Source organism: Falco peregrinus, chromosome Z (genome assembly GCF_023634155.1).
Source record: "Falco peregrinus isolate bFalPer1 chromosome Z, bFalPer1.pri, whole genome shotgun sequence".
In the NCBI taxonomy this organism is placed as follows: domain Eukaryota; kingdom Metazoa; phylum Chordata; class Aves; order Falconiformes; family Falconidae; genus Falco; species Falco peregrinus.
The window spans coordinates 81,987,352-82,001,801 of NC_073739.1; the positions used below are offsets into that span (position 1 = coordinate 81,987,352).

Here is a 14,450-nt window from a genome sequence, read left to right on the forward strand (position 1 = left end):
AAGTAAGCTTAGGTATTGTTTGTCTCTCGGCACAGTTCACAACCAGTTTATGGCTTTATGATAAAAGTCATTAAATCCAATCTGAAAAGCAGAATTTACAGCTCACTTAGCAAGTCAGGCCCATAAATGGATGCTTTCAATTACAGGGCATTTACATGCACAACCATTAAGGCAGCATTGAATAAATTTGAAAACACTAGAATATTTTTCATAATAATTAAAACTTTGCGTACTCTATATAAATAAAACTTAGGAATTCTCTTCAGTCTCAAGCAGAGCTCAGATTCATTGTTATCCAGAACCTACTACAAAGCCTGTTCTCCCAGTACTTGTGGGAAATGGATTAGAGAGATGGAAAAAAGTTTTGTTTTTTTAAGGTTCCTCTTAGTAGCAGATTTTTTTTGAGCTCTAATAAACTCAATTATATCAACTGGTGCTCAACACTTCTGAAAGATCAAGTGGAACAGGAAGATGGGAGGACCCAGGAGGGCCTTTCATTTGGAGATTCCCTGTGTAATTCAAGCTTGTCTGATTTTGTGAATCTAGATTCTGTGTGGAGGAAAAGAACAGATCAGTTAAGAGACCAATTTTTTTAACCTCATTTTTTTCAATTGTGTTCTTCTTTTTATCATCAAACAGAACCTCAGGAAAGGTGACAAATTCTTCTCCAAGATTACATTACACCCGCCCAGCTTCTTTCATAAAGAAAACTGGATCTTCAAACACTTTTGTTCGCTTCTCTGACTGTCAGTGCAGTCCTAGTCCGAGCCACACAACTGCAGAACAACAATCAACTGCCAGGTTACTCTATTAAACATCCCAATATATTGTTAAATATGTGCTTAGACTCATATTTGAATTAAGTTTAAATCACCTTAAATGAGATCTTCCCCTTACTCTTTTTAAAGGGATTTGTAACTAACACTACCTTTCATCATGATAGTGCTAAGCAAATGGGGGCAAGGGACTTCAAAATTCTCTTTACTTACATTCTTACACACCCCCCCATTCACTAGTTTGTAAACACTGCAAGTTTTAAAGCTACAACTCGGAACAAACACACAAATAATCTACTCATGCACCATGCAGAACTCCAACACGGTGATAAAGCATAGGAAAGTCTGAACAGCAACCCTGTTCTGCTAAGAGAAGTCTTTCACCTTAACAACAACAAGAGGGTGGGTTCCCCCCTCCCCCGGAGAACAGAGCAAAGACTAATCAGTCTCTCACTGCAGAGTCCAGCCCCCACAGAAATAATGTCATGAATCAGTCTGAAAGTACAGCTCTCCAGGCTAAGAGAGGAACACTTAAGAACAGGCAAACCTGCTGTTATGTGCGGTCTCCTAATAAGCTGTCATTATAAACTTCTTGCTACAGATGGAATCTGTCTCGTTTATAACCATGAACTGTGATAACATGAGCTCTACAAGCAATATATACAGGTTGCAGCATTTGCTAGCAGCATTTTCAGAAATACTTGTCTGGTAAATCCAGCAAACAACTTTTTCTTCATGCCATCCACTTGTTTCTAAAGTATTTGAAAAGAACACAACATACATGTGTTGGGGATTTTTTTAGTCAAAAAAACTGTGGCGGACAACAAAAAAGACATGAGACTAGGCTGCAGTCTGAATCCCAGCTGTTCAATTCAACAGCTCTCCAAGACTATCACAAGGGCTCTTCACTCATCCACTTTTTTTTTTTCTCCTTTTATTTCCCCTGAGTGAAGACTGAAAGACCATACTGTGTCACACCTCTTCCTCTCCACTCCCCACAAAAATTTACAAATAGGAGCTCGACAACTGTGCAGTAACACCAACTACTTGCTATTATAACAACACAGCTTCTCCCCTGTGCTTATCTAGGTAGATGAAACACTGAACAGATTGTTTACATCTTACAATGCATTGATAGCTACAGCATTAAAACTAATGCCATGAAGAAAACCACTGATCTCAATTCGCATTTCTGGTGTAGGCAGTGTGCATTTCACATCCATGGCTCTGGACTAGGAGAGGAACAGACAAAAGGGCACTGGCTGAAGCAAAGCCTTGCAATCCTAAACACTCCTGTGCAACTTGCTCCTAACTTTCTCCACCACCCCGGCACGAAGTTTTGCACTCCTAATCTCTGCAAGAAAAAAAAGACCGGGCAGAGAGGGAGGGGGACAGGAAGGAGAGGCAGAACTTTTGTGGGTGTCCCCCCCTCCCGTCACCCCCCATACACAGGCCGGAGAGCACAAGCCGGCCCTTCCCAGCCCTAACCGCCCCGCGTCAGGGGCTACTGCGGCGCGTGGAGGGCGGGTGGGGGGTGTGACAGCGATCTCCCTCCCCCCAACCCCGCTTCCCCTCCCGCAGCCCCAGCGACCGGCCGGCAGGAGCCGCCCCCCGCCCCACGCGGCCGTTCCCCCCCGCCGGCACAGGCGGCCCCCCCAGCCCCGGGAAGCCGCCGGGGCCCACCGAGGCCGCCCACCGCCCTCAGCGCCGGCCGCGTCCCACAACAAAGGGGGAGGAGGGCGTGGGGAGGCGCCCCCGTCCCCCGCCGGGACCAGGCCCGTCCCGCCCCCCCCAGCCCGTACACAGCCGGCGGGGCGCCCCTTCCCGTGGAGCGGCCACCCTGTGCTCCCCTCCCGCGGCGCGGCCGGGCCGGGCCGCCCACCGAAACCGCCCCAGGACCGACCTCTTCCTCAGCGAGCTGCGCGGCCGCTCTCCTCCCTCAGCGCTGCCTTCCCCTGCGCGCCCGCCCTCCTCGCGCCCATTGGCTCCCATTCTGCCCGCCCCCGGCAGTGGGTGGGAAGACGGCACATTGGCTCGGCCCCCCGTCACTGCAGAAACGTCGGGTGAGGATTGGGTAACGGGAGCCGAGGCCCGGCCCGAGCCGTCGATTGGCGGATTGAGCCACCAATCGACTGCCGGCGGCGGAAAAAAAAAATACAGCGAGAAAAATAAAAAAAAAGACGGGAGGCGAAAGGAGCCGAAGCCGGGTGGGTGGTGCTGCGTGCCCCGCGCGGCGGGGGCGGGGCGGCGCCGCTCATTAGCCGCGCCGGCTGTCACTCCTGGCTCCACACGCCCGCTAGGGGCGGTTGATCGGGAAAGGAGACGCGGAGCGGAGGTTTGAGTGACCCGCAGGTGCGCAGCCGCACTGGCAATGTGAGCTCTCACAGCTGACGACTGCCGTAACCTTCCGCGCTGGTCTCGGGTGGGAGCTGAGAAAAAGTAGTGCGCTCCTTCCCGCCAGAAATTACCTCAGGCACTGTGGCGGGTCCGGCGAGGATATACCGCCGCCTGCTGTCCTCGAGCAGCCAATAAAGCGTAACTAAATCAAAGTTTAAATGCTCCTTGGGCAAAGGGTGAAGCCCCTTCCCTCAGGCCATGGTGGCCCCTCAGGGGACACAAGGCCGCTGTGTCCCCACAGCCCTAGTGCGGTCAGCATGGCCCTGCTTCTCTGATCTCAGCCTGAGCCAGAGTTAAACTGCCCAAGGCTCCATCTCCTGTGATGGCACAACAGCTCCAGGACGGGTCCTGAGGAGCTGCTGCCATCCTGTTGGCCCCTGAGGTGTGAGGCTGAGGGATGGCTGCCCTGTAGGCTGCCTGGCCTCCCCCTGCCTGCTGGGGGCTGCCCCCTCACACCCAGCGCCTCTTCCAGAGAACAATTTCCCCCTCCTGTTGGTTTGGCTTTTTTTCTTCTAGCAACTGCCTTCAGTAGACTGTGCAGCTTTAACCACCTGTGGTGTGGTAATGGTGTAATAATATAACCAAATTCCTGCACCGAGGTAAATGCCCAGGCTCACCACAAGTAAATCAGAGCCAGTTGCCCACAACTGGGCGGCCAGGGACCTCTTGGCTACGAAACTCATGGCTGCTTTGCCTGCAGAGCTCCTTGTGGTGCTGCCGCTGCAGGTTCTGATGCACAAGTGGGAAGCCACAAGATGGGAGTTTAACGGCATTTCTTTGGGTGAAAAGGCCTGTTCCTGGTTTGCTGTACATCTGTTGGAGATACTCTGTTTTTCCGCTTCCACTTTTTGATTCTTTTCCTTATTCCCCACTCCGTATATCTTGACTGCCAAGCTACTTCTATGATATGTGAGGTCACATCTCACCAACATACCAGCTTGCTTTCCAGAGATACGCTCTTCTTCCAGACTGAAACAGTTTCTGCACCGGTGACGTAGGTGTTATGATTCAGCATCTTGGGCACGTGTCCCATCTCAACAGGCTTGGTATTCTCAGGAGCCAGGTGAGGCACCCCTCCCATCATTTAGCCCTTCTGACAGAATGATAGATGCGGATTCACAGAAATCTCCCTCTTGCCTTGTCTGTGCTTGAATTTTCCCAGCTGGAAGCAGACATGTAGCTTATTCAGGCTTGTTCTTGTATTTTTTCCCCCAGTGCCATCAGTTTGAGATTCAGGCTGGTCATGAAATAAACACAAAAGTAAAATGGATAAGACACATGCTGCAGACAATGCAGAGCTGCTAACAGATTACCGTCATGTTTTTGAAAGATAAAGAGGTGTTCCAGGCATGTTGTACCTGCAAACAGATACAGGCTATTCAGCCAGCACAGCACTTGCTTTGTGGAGGTTTCACTGCATTCAGAGAGGATTTTTTTTTTCTATGGACAGAAATTAATTAAGCTCAATTTTTTCTGTGGATCTGTGTCAGGTGTTCCCTTCACTTCTTTGCTGCAATAAATCCACAGCCCCCTCTCCTTTTCTATCTGTGAGGCTGACTTCTGATATATCCAAAGCTCCTCTCCATGTCCCCAGCCTACTTTTACTGGCTTGCCGTCTGGGCACAGAGCAGCACGTTATGGCTGGTTCAGGGCTATGTGCGCACCGGCTGGCCAGCCGCCCACCATTTCTCTACTGCGAAGGAAGCCAAACAGTGCTGATAAGGGCTGAGCTCTCTCTGCCTTTCTCCCCGGCACTCTCTTCTCACTAACAAGGTTTTTCTTTTCTAATGCAGCCCCTGTTTGCCCTGAAACTTGACAGACCTTGTATTTCCAAAAGTTCTGTATCTCTGTTAGGCTTGATTGAAATAGGTCAGAAGGTTGACAAGCTTATAGCGGGAGAGTCCGAACACAAAAAACCCAACATTTGCATAAACCTCCTTTCTTTAGGAAAGGAAACTGCAAGCAGCAGTAGAAATAAAGCAAATGGAGGAAGCAGCATCAGGGCTGCAAACCACAGAGCCCAGAAGTTACCTGCGAAGCGTGGCTGCCACAGAGAAGCCAGGCAGTGTGTGTCTGCAGCTTTAATATTGGCCTAGAAAGGGCTCCTAGCCACACACCTGCAACTGCAGAAATAATACTTCATTTGTTAAAACAAGCAGCAAAACTCAGTCCCTGATACCAAAGCTGGATATTGCTAGGCCTTATTAACTAAACTGCATAGCTCAGCACATTTTGGATGTTAGCGGTTGGGTAGGGGTGGTTGACAGTCCCATTTGGGTTTGAATCTGAGCATCAGCATCTCTCACAAGGTATGCTAACATGGGTCAGAGGGATCAACATCCTCAAAATGGCTTTATTGTACAGAGAGACAGGAAAAGCACAGTGGTATTTCACAGCCACCTGTCTGCTAGAAAGAACAAGGGAAATAATCTAAGATCTAAAGAAAACATGATGAAATAGCAGCTGGCTGCGCTATGCCACAGAGAATACATGTTGACTTCCCAAAGGCTGTGCCCAGATCCCTAAGAGGTAAAAGAAATACACCACCAATATCAGATAACTTCAAAGACACCTAGGATTTCTAAATGACCTGACACTATCAGATATCACTATGTGAAGGTAGAGACAAGTGTGAAGTGCAATGCCAGGAAGGCAAGGCTTGGAGGCAGAGTAGATAGTTTTTGTGTTGAGGTCATTATTACCCACATGTCAAAATGATCTGTTAAACTGGAAAAGAAAAAAAAAAAAAAAAAAAGAAAAGAAAAAAAAAGAAAAGAAAAAGGAAGAGCTTTGAACAGAGTTCCAATATAAAAAAGGTGAGCCAGGACATTCAAGACAGGAAATAATGTATGACAAAAATGACCATAAATCCATGGAGAACCACTGCTAAATGGTCGCAGATTGCGTAGCTTGTTCTGTTGAAGCACTAGCATATACTTCAGTAAGCGCTTTGTCTCTTACATTAGTGACTGCAGTGCTTCTTCCCTGCTTACTGTAAATGCCATTTGAGCATGTTATTTCTTCTCTAAACTTACTTTCATCTTCCACAAATCTGCAAAAGATTATGAAAGAATGGTGCACAGAGAAGCTGGGTCTGGAAACTATGAAAGGGACAGATTCCTTTTCATGCCACATTACTTCATGGCCAAATGGCATGAAAGCAGCCTTTCCATCTCATTGCAGGAGTGCCTGCCACAGGGGCAAACAGTCCAACACTTGGAAAAACTTCCCCCCTTGTAGGTAACAGCATGAAAAATCTCTGAGATTGAGATCATATCTCCCTCAGCCTCAGAGTGTTAAATACAGGCTTAAACCTCTTCTCCTTATATCTCATGAAGTTTGTAAGCAGCTTCATGCTGTATCACTTCTTGTGCCAGCCTGAAGAAGGTTAAAGAGGAAACTCCACTTTGCTTTTCCCATCACATAATGAGCAGCATGTCGGTTGATTTTCTAGACAACTAACTGCTGGAGTACTGGCCAAACAGGCGTTACATTAGAGTGACTGGAGGAGAGCTTCAATATCATAAATGAAAAGAAGGCTGTTGCACAAGGCATAAAATTTCCAAAATAAATAGAAACTTCTACTCAGTCATACCATCATGTAGTAGATTAAATTTGTGCAAAGGGCCAAGTACTCCTCAAACTTTAAAAAACACTGTGACTGAAGGCTGGGAGTAACAGCAAAATACATAAAAAGGCATTTCATATTTCTGCTCTTCTATTTATCTTTCCAGTATTGAGTTTCCTCTGAAATGTTGAAACTCAAATCTGTACACTACTTCTTCTGAAATGCAGAAGTATGTTTCCAGTATTACATAAATCACTGTCATTTCAGACTGGGCTGTTAGGAGATTTCAAAGCAAAGCAAAAAAATGGAAAGGAAATGGTCCCACAGTGCAAAAAGAATTGATAGCTTTTGATGTAAACCTACTGTGTCTGTCCTATACCCTTGTCAAAGTGGACTTAAGAAATAACTAGTATTCAAAATAATGCACTAAAAGTGAAGATATGCCTTTCTGACCCATCCTAGTACAAACTGGTTAGTGTTTGTGTTACAAAGTACATTACGTTTATCAGATGGAAGGGAGTTAGACAGTAATCCTTGTAAGCGACATCTCCTGTAAGTAATACATAGCATAAGAATATCTAAATATCTGCTCACATTCTTCATTTACACTGTATAATTCTGAGGAGTAAATGATTTAACTACCTTATCTTAATTCCTAGTGTCTATTTGCACATAAACCCAGTTGCCCTGAGTAACCAAAAGCAGAGCGAGCTGGGAGAGACAGCTTTGGCATAGTCAAACGCTTGAATTTTGAATTCTGTTGCTGCATTAAATTGCTTGACTTTGTGCTGAAATGGATCAGGAACATTCATGCAATCGGGCAGTAAGATCTCACGACAGGAAAATCCCGAAGACCTGGGTCCATCTGAGGAGCTTGGTAGCTCAGATGCAATCATGGATATAATAAGCTCGGTGAACTCAATTTCATACTAGCCCCCTGACATCAAAGCCGCAGTTTTACGCCTAAGTTTAGGTGTGGTCAGCCAGCGCCGAGGAACAGTGATGTCTCACACTGCTTGAACTGGGAATGGTTTTTGATTGTGCCTGGCTGGCAGTGGAGGTTGCAGTTAAGCAGGCTGCCGAGCGTCCGAGATGCTTTTGCAGGACCTGCCACAGGTCCAGCCGCACCTCACTGCTCCCTCCTGAGCTCGAGAGGGGCAGGGGCTCCTCGTGTGAGCTCCCTGGGAGTCCACTTGGACATAGCCCCTCCACTCACTGCTAGCTATGGGATGTCTGCTTTCAGTTGTCAGTAGTCACTGAAAGTGGCTTTTCCTTCATCTGTTTTCCTGATTTTTATAGATTAGAAAAATTTATGTTGTCAGCATTTCTGTTGTTCGTCAGGCTCTCTCTGTCCTTTCTTATTACTCCAAATACTGCCCAATTCATCTGCCTGCATCCTTTCTTTTGGATTAGTTGATTAGAAACACATTTATGCTAACCCCAAATAAGCCATCACTAAAATGAAATAGCCTTGTTTACAAAGAGATTTACACAAGTATATCTTTATTGACTTAAATAAACAAGTGTAGTTTGTGAGTAGGCCTGGGGACAATAGCGTTGTTTCTGAATTAATGGTAGGCCTCGGTCCAGCAAGGATTTGTGTATGTGTTTAAATCTATGCAGTGAGTAAGCCATCTGAAGGCGGTGGGATCAGTCGTAGGAACAAAATTCAGCATAAATGCAAACCTTGATATGAATAATTTTTCTATCACCTTATTTCCTTTTTCTGTTTGCTTTTTTTCAGCAAGCTGAAACTAATTCATTACAGTGAAATCTGCAAAATAAAAAAAAAATAGTTTGTGCCTCCCTAGGAAGGATCAAAATAAACCAATTTATGCTGTGATCAGTTATTGCAATACAGTCTGTTTCTGTTTTACACTGTGTAAGATGCACTATGCTAATTAAGCATATGTTTGTATAGATTAGTCTCAATGAGATTTACCCCAGTTTTCTACACCATCTGTGCAAGATTGGTAGCCGAATTGGAAGTGATCTCTGTATATATTGTCTGTATTAGCTGAAGAAGTGCTTAGGATCCTTTGAGGTAAAAGTTTTCTTTATGCTATTATTGGTCTTGCAAAGCTTTAGTTACAGATTTTGAACATTCTCTTTGTGCTTTCAAAAACTAGTGACTTACAACAATATGATTTTAAAAGTTACTGTTATTCTGACGGACAGAACAAATAAAGCAAGAATTCAAAGAACCTGAAAAATCCTTTCTTGCTTGGTTTTATTTAGAGATATAAAACATATATTACTGTTATGCAGGTGAAGATATCACCAAATAAAAATGCTGCCATAATAAAAAATTAGGCTTTAAAAATATACCGGGACTTTATCATTACAAAACTGTCATGTTGTTTATTTCAGCTCTTGGCATTTTATCGTGATGAATAGCTGATGCAAAAAATCTCTATCCTTCTAACAACGCTTGAAGCTAACTGATAGCTATTTCTGTGTAATCCACAGGGAAGTCTGTGTTAGAGCCTCCATCCCTGGCACTCCAACATTACCAGGAAGGCAGGCTGATTTCTTCGACTGGGGTGACACAAGAAGGAGCTTTTTGCATTGGACAGCCTTGGCGTGACACTGTGACAGCCATTGTGTTTACAGAGAATGCTGGAAAGAACGCGAGGATTTATCCCTGCCTCTTCTTGGTGTAAAAGTCAGCTGATTTTGTCTTCCCCCAGTTTAGGATCAAGCTGGTGCAAGAAGCTGGTGCTGGGCATATGTCCTCTCTCAGCAAAGGAAAATCGACTCTTGGCAAAAGTAAGGGTTGCCCTGTTGTACTTAGAAAATGCCTTTGTGACAATACAGGTGGGCTTCTCACCAGTATTTGGGAGGATATTGTCCTGATGCCATGTTGTGGCTGCAGGATTTGAGGCACTGAGAGGTTAAAAAAATCAGCATTTTACTAGAGTCGTCAAATTTATTACAAACATCTACTCTATGTAATTAATTTCAAAGGCCAAAAACTTTCCCCCACAGAATCCTTCTTTGAGCCTGTAACATTTGCAGCTCTGAGCTATTGCATGTCGGCCAGGGAAAAGGCAGCTTGACTCCAATTACAAACCTATGGTGGGAGAGATGCACCGAATGCCTGGTGAGCTGGTGTGGTGAAAATGTGAGCCTTTCTCTCTTATCTGTAAGAGATCTGTTCAACTTCATCTTCATGCCATTAGATCTCATTATACCTTTTTGTTGGTTTTGTTTTGCTAGACCGATGTCTTTACATAGAAATCTTTATTGCGTATGTGTATTTGGCAACTGGGAGTGAATTGCCCCTCTGTGTTGTGCTTAAATAAACAAACTAAACTGCATTTCTTTCGGCTTTCTCTGCAAGGAGAGTTTCCAAACTTCCATGTTTATCCCAAATCATCTTTTCAACTTCCTTTTTGAAGTATGGACACTGAAACCATCAACAGTGCTTTAATACAGTTACAGTGTTGGAACACTTCTCTGCCTTTATTCAGTTGCCTTCTATTTATGCATTCAGAGGCCCCATTTCCTCTCAGCTACTATGTAAAAAGGGAATATATACTCACAGTGTTTTCAACAGTGACCTGTAAATCCTTCTTAAAGTCACTGCTTCCCAAAACGCAGTCCCTGCTCTTAAAGTTGAGATGTGCAGCCTTGATTCCTTGAGACAGCTGTCTTAAAACCACCCATCTGAGTGACTACATTTACTGCACTGTGCAGATTGGTCTATAAAAGTAATTTGTCAATATTTATGAAACATGGCAGTAGGAAAAGACTCCTAGCTTACAGCCACAGGCAAGGCAAGCTTCTGATTTTTCAGACCTTAGCATTTACAGGTGAAGAAAGGTCAGACAATAATGAGATCTTAAATGCTTTAGGGTAGTATTGCTAGTGAAAATGGAAATAGAGAGGTATGTCTTCTGATAGATGTGACCAAACAAAAGCTGAAACTGCAGTCTAGCTCAGTTAGCTTCTTCATGCAGGTTTGACACAACTGCAGGCAAACATATTACAGATCATATAGTTTTAAGCACCAGAGATAAGGAAAACACAGCACATAGGCTGCAAAAGTCAGATTCAGAACTTAATCAGCCTGTTGATAGATGTCACAGCAAGGAACAGGGCAAGAAAGAGCTACGGAAGAGGAAAGCCCTAGAAAACATCAAAGATGCACACCATGTACAAATAAATAGAAGCAGCAACTGAAATAGAAGCAGTGGTCTGCAAAGAGCAAGAAACAAATGAGAGAGGCTAATATCCAGTAATACTGTTGTATGTGTTCATTCTAAGATAAATTGCTTTCCAAGTCTACAGAAAGAGTAATCTGCAGCAATTTGTAATCTGCAGCAAGTGAAGACAAACAGTAACTTCCCTCAGAAGCAATGTCTTGCTCCCTGTCCACTGGCTTGAAGATTAAAGCAACCCCTGCACCACCAAAAAAAAAAAAAAAAAAAAAAAAAAAAAGCAGTTTGCACCTCAAGCACTGGCAAGACATGACGTTAGAGATGTTCCAAGGACATTGTGTCTTCCTTTGCAGAACAAATGCAAATGCCTCAATCAAACTTAAAAGCTACATCTGATGGTGGGGATTTAAGGCAAGTTTGGGCAGTTATTTTTAAACTCGAGGACCCAGCTGCCCTCTGTGTGTAGTTTTGACCTTCATCGTGTTGAGTGTAACCATAGGCTTCTCCTTAGCTAACACAGGTGATAGATGCTTGTGCTTTTGCAGGGCAGAGGCTGACAGTTTTGGCCCTGTGAAGCCCAGACTGGTTCTGATGGGTGACTTTATCACAATGCAAAGCCCTGAAGGGCCTTGAATTGGGTGCAATTACTGCTGTTAAATTTTGTGTATGAAGCTGAGCTTGCCTCTGGCCCACCAGTGAGAAAAAAAGCCCTGTTGAAGTTAAAGGCAACAGAAGAATTGCCCGGAAAACCCTTTCCAGGATGTGTCTATAATTTGACCAGAGCTGAAAACCTTTTGATTGAACTCAATAGCTCAGGGTTTGCAAGTGCCATAACCAGAGCAACACAGAGTTCAGGGCGGGCTGCTTACCCAGGTCCTGGGTGAATTTTGCAATGCATCAAACTCGGCATTACAGGTGACTACACTGTCTGGGGAGGAAGAGAGTTGGGGAATGTCAGTCTGAACTCTGTCCACTCTTAAGACACACAACAGAGACATGCCCGGAGCAGGCTTTGAGTCCAGGAGTCGTTCTGCCCCCAAGAAAAATGCCCAGCACAAACACTAATGACTCTGCTGATGGGCACTGGCAGCTCTGATGCTCCCGGAATGAATTGTCCCCTCCTGGTAATGCTCAGAGAAATGACAGCCCGTGTGCTTGGGCTTCTTTCTGATTATCCATTCCTGGCTGCTATCTTCTCATCCTTCAGCTGATGTTCCTGTTATTTCTCCTCTAGTCGATCCGAAGGAAAAGCGTATGTAGCATCTCACCTACCACGTGTCAGTGCCAGACAGCTGATTGTCAGCCTACCCGTGAAACTGTCTAGACACAGTGATGTGCTGTCAAAATGCACAAAGTTAACAAAATGATAGGGGAGAATATTTTCCCCGTGAATCCTCTTTCAATCATCATCTCAGAGGTTATTTGTGTCAGTGACATGTACAACATTTTCAGATGAAGACATGATTTGATTAATCAGCTCTGCCTCTTTAAGGTGTTCTAGGGTTTTTTTCTGAAGTCCATCTCTGCCATCAGCTCAGGCTTACATAAATTCCCCAGGCACATACAATGCTGCAGTTACAAGTAGTTTGCACTTATTTAACAGGTAGTGTCAGTAGATAATGGTCTCCCGCTGCTAGATAAAGCCAGAAGAAAAGCCATGACATTTTACACTTGCATACATTTAAAAATGAAGGCTAGTGGCTTGGAAAAAGCATCTCTTTTGAAACAGACCATCAGTTTCTCTTCTTAGGTTGCTTCTCAGCAAAACACTGAGCGGGCCGTTGGGGGTGTGGGGAGGAACAAGAGAATCATCCCAGGGCATTTACAATTTCAGACAGATAAGATTGTCACCATGAAGAGATCCTGCCATTCCCCTCTCCTGACTTTTTACCCTTTTTTGAGCACGCTGACTTAACAGCAGCTGATATGACTCAAATTGGTGACATGGCCCGATTACAGCTGGAAACCTGGGCAAGGCCATCAGATTGCTCATAAAGTGCATTACCTGAAAGAGCTCCATGCTCGGAGCCAGGAGCTGCATCATGTGGCCACTGTCTGGGGCAAGAACAAAGCCTAGAGAAGGGAGATCAGAGAAAGAGGGTCAACCTCCCTGGCTGTGCCATTGTACTTACAGTCCCAGAAAAGAGTATTTGGAACATGGTTTTGCTTTACAATATATATAAGAAAAGGTGTTTGTGGGATTTACAGGCTAGGTCTGTAGTGTCTTTTTAAGGGGTGCCTTGAGGCTGTCTCCACCACTGGCCCCTTATCCTTGCAGACAGATGGTTGGATGCACCAAATGTTAAAATTTAGATGTCAAAGTGTAAGTTAGTCACTCTAAACTTTCTACAGCCATAAGGAAAAGAGGTCTGCCTAGAGGACAGTTCAACTGGCCTATTTTAGAGCTTGTTTTAGAGTGGGATGAATAACCTCCCAGAGTTCCTATTATTCTACACTGACTAAAGTGAGCCTCTTAATTTTTAGATACCTCAGGATGCTTCAGATCTACAAACCTGGCCTGAGACTCCCAGCAGAGCATGCAAGGCCTAAACCTGTAGGGTATAAACCTGGTCTAAACCTGACCATGGCAGTAGCATTTTCTCTTTCACGCAGCATGGTGAGCACATTTGGGACACCAGTGCAGAGCAATGCATGGTGTACGTACCAAGCCAACTAGCTGCAGCCAGAGATGCTGACTGGCATGGAATGAGCAACGCCCAGAGTACTAGACTTCCGGCTTTCAAAACAGGGCGGGCACATCAAAAATGTTGCTGCAGATGGTCCCTGATCTAATGTAAATCCCAAACCATGCCCAAGACTTGTCTGGAAGATGGCAACTGGCTCAGAGCCAAGCCTTTGCCAGGGGCTGTGGCAAACAAAAAGCATGGACAAGGGAGCTCTGTGTGATGGGCTTCCCTGAGACTTCCCACATGCATCTACATACTGGGATCAGACTGAGCTGCCCCACGCTTTGGCATTCTATCCTTCCGCAGCCAAGCAGACCAGACATCCTTCATAGAGCAACTTGGAACTATCCTTCAGTAGGTTAATGCATTCCAGGCAACAGGCTGGGGCACAGAATTTTGTTTTTATTTATACAAATTGGGAAAAAAACCCCATTGCTGTTCCAAAACATCCTCAGCACAATCACAAGATCAAACCCTAATTCTCCAAAGGCAGACAGGTACATTGGCATGATAGACCCAACAATTAAAATACAAATCTGTTGACTACCAGAATGCCTATCTGGCATGTAAATCTCTGGTGTAACACTGTAGTGCCCAGCTGAGCTGGGAAAACTATGGCAAGCTTAGGACAGCGTTTGATGCAGGAGCTCTGGAATTCCCTTCCCTGCTGCTCTTGCACAACATCACTACTTGCCAGTTGTTGCCTTTGTCTCCTGCTCTTCATCCTACAAGTTGCAGCTTTTTAAACTATTGTACATTTGTATTACAGTGTGTCCAGGAAGAAATGACTAAGAAACATTGGCTAAGTTTTTTCACCTTTGATATTTTATTTGTTTATGTTTATGCAGCTTAATATCTC

General features: G+C 44.9%; 1 protein-coding gene across 2 annotated transcripts in view; it reads right to left on the reverse strand.

Annotated features, from left to right (window-relative positions):
- The window catches only part of SMAD2 (SMAD family member 2), a 52,671-nt gene extending 49,916 nt beyond the window's left edge, over nt 1–2,755 (reverse strand). For both annotated transcript variants that reach the window (XM_027779040.2, XM_005231964.4), the window contains exon 1: nt 2,680–2,755. The gene's annotated coding sequence lies outside the window, so the exon portion shown is untranslated. The remainder of the gene's footprint in view (nt 1–2,679) is intronic.
- Between the last annotated feature and the right edge of the window lie 11,695 nt (nt 2,756–14,450).